The sequence below is a fragment of the Portunus trituberculatus genome, chromosome 25 (genome assembly GCF_017591435.1).
Source record: "Portunus trituberculatus isolate SZX2019 chromosome 25, ASM1759143v1, whole genome shotgun sequence".
In the NCBI taxonomy this organism is placed as follows: Eukaryota; Metazoa; Arthropoda; class Malacostraca; order Decapoda; family Portunidae; genus Portunus; species Portunus trituberculatus.
This window is the reverse complement of record NC_059279.1, coordinates 12,850,315-12,852,814: the sequence shown is the minus strand read 5'-3', so window position 1 is coordinate 12,852,814 and position 2,500 is coordinate 12,850,315. Positions and strand designations below refer to the sequence as shown.

The following is a 2,500-nucleotide window of genomic DNA, read 5'->3' as shown; positions in this document are numbered from 1 at the left end:
GAGAGGAGAGAATTGTTTAGTCTGTCTGTTGAGTGAGTGAGTGAGTGAGTGAGTGAGTGAGAGGGAGGGAAAGGTGAGGGAAAGAGAGGGAAGGAGTGGCTGGATTTTTTAGTGTGACGGTGTCTGGTGTTGGCAGGAAGCGTGACCTGAGGGTGTGTTGTTCTGCAGGTGACCCAATGACATTCTGACACGGCACAGGTCCTCGTCTGTCTTTGTATTAAACGCGCGTGCACACACACACACACACACACACACACACACACACACACACACACACACACACACACACACACACACACACACACACACACACATAAACGGCAGAGAAAATTATACAGGAAGGTCATTAGTACCATATACATATAGTATTTTTGCTCTATTAGTATCTTTATGATGGACAATACTTAATTCATTCTCTCTCTCTCTCTCTCTCTCTCTCTCTCTCTCTCTCTCTCTCTCTCTCTCTCTCTCTCTCTCATTACCACCTTTGTTTCCTACGTGATTAATTCTGTGTTGCATTACGTGATGTATTAAGACTAATGACAGTGGCAGAATTATTTTCTTTGCAAGACGTGCATGTGCTTTGCTACTCATCATGCATGCCGATTTCCGCTGACAACATTACTCATTTGAAGCTGCGGGTGGTAGGGAACAAGGAAGAAGAGGAATGAAGAAGAGGAAGAAGAGGTGTCAAGAGAAGGAAACAGACTTGAGGCTCCCCCACCACCCGAAAAAAAAAAACTTGCTTAGAAAGGGGAGAGAAAGGTGCGGAGTGGAAATAATAAAATGTTATCGTGGAAGACTGCGACAGGGACAGAGGTAGGGATAAGAATGAGCTATTGAGGAGATGAAAGAGGCGGAGAGGTGGGGTTGGCGGGCTGCAGGGTGACTGGGTATTGTGGAAGGCGGAAGCAGAGGAGACACGACAGCCGTGGTGGAGGGAAGAAGAGGAGATGAAAGAATGAAATGTCTGAAAAAAAAGAAAGAAGGCAAGAAGAATGAGATGTAGAAGATGAAGGCTGAGGTAAGGGGAAAGATGAGCAGGAAGTAAAGGAGAAGAAAGAGAAGGAGGAGGAGGAGGAGGAGGAGGAGAAGGAAAAGGAGGAGGAGGAGATAATGAACGAAATACAGCAGAAAATGTCAAGATCAATAAGAATGGGAACTAACAAAAGCTGTAAGTGAAAGATGATAATAAGGAGATGCTGTATATATATATGGAAAAAAAAAATAATATGGTCGAGGTTAAGAATAATGGGAATTAGTAAAAGCAAGAACAGAAAGACGATAATGAGCAGGTGGTCGGGGAATAAGAAAAATGGGAAGCTTAGGAGAGGAATGGCAAGCGAGAGGGAAAAGGAGTAAGGAGAAACTCTTGCGGCTGTACATCAACGTAATGCTCTCGTGGGTCAGGCTTGTCAGGGCGTCAGCACCTCTGCTCTCCTCACGTTAATCATACACCGCACCTCAAGGTTACACACACACACACACACACACACACACACACACACACACACACACACACACACACACACACACACACACACACACACACACATACACGCAGACACCGAGACACCCAGACGTATCCAAGGCATAATTATGTTTTCTCTCTCTCTCTCTCTCTCTCTCTCTCTCTCTCTCTCTCTCTCTCTCTCTCTCTCTCTCTCTCTCTCTCTCTCTCATAATTTGTTTAGTCGTTAGTTGTTGAGCGAGACTATATTTCGTCTTTTAAGATGTTTGATTTTGCTTCGCTTTTCTATATATATTTTTTTATCATTGTCCCCACCACTATCAACACACACACACACACACACACACACACACACACACACACACACACACACACACACACACACACACACACACACACACACACACACACACACACACACACACACACACACACATACGGCTTCCACTATCACCATCACTACCACAACAACAACAACGACCACGCTACACAACACAACACACCACTACATATACAACAGGACTACCACCACCACCACCACCACCACCACCACCACCACCATCACCACCCAGCAGCATTCTTCGCTCTGCTCCGCTTGCATATCGATAATGGGAGTTTCCGAAATTCTCTTGTGCATATTTTTTGGACGCCTTTAGTGGAGGAACTGAAATGGAGGCAGTGGAGGCGCCCCGTGAAGAGCATAGCGCCAGAAGATTCTTATGAATAAATTTTCACGACCTCACCTCGAAAACGCAAGAAGGTTTCGAGGTTGGAGGAGAAGGAGGAGAAAGAGGAGTGGAAGAAGGAGAAAGAGGAGTAGGAGGAGGAGAGGGAATTAAGGATGGAAACTTCATGGTTTGTATGAGGGACAGGATGTAAAGTCGATAAAAAGGCAACAAACACGTGTAGTTGTTAAAATTCACGTCAGCCTGAGGGAGTGGGGATTCACTTTACTGTACAGGGATTTGTGGGCAGGAGAGGTGAGGCGTATGATAGGTGCGAGTTTGTATTCCGTCTGAGGAGTTCTCC

The 2,500-nt window shown here is 45.6% G+C and overlaps 1 protein-coding gene across 1 annotated transcript in view; it reads right to left on the bottom strand.

Moving 5' to 3' along the window:
• LOC123508886 overlaps positions 1 to 2,500 on the bottom strand; it is a 125,212-nt gene that overhangs the window by 77,903 nt on the left and 44,809 nt on the right.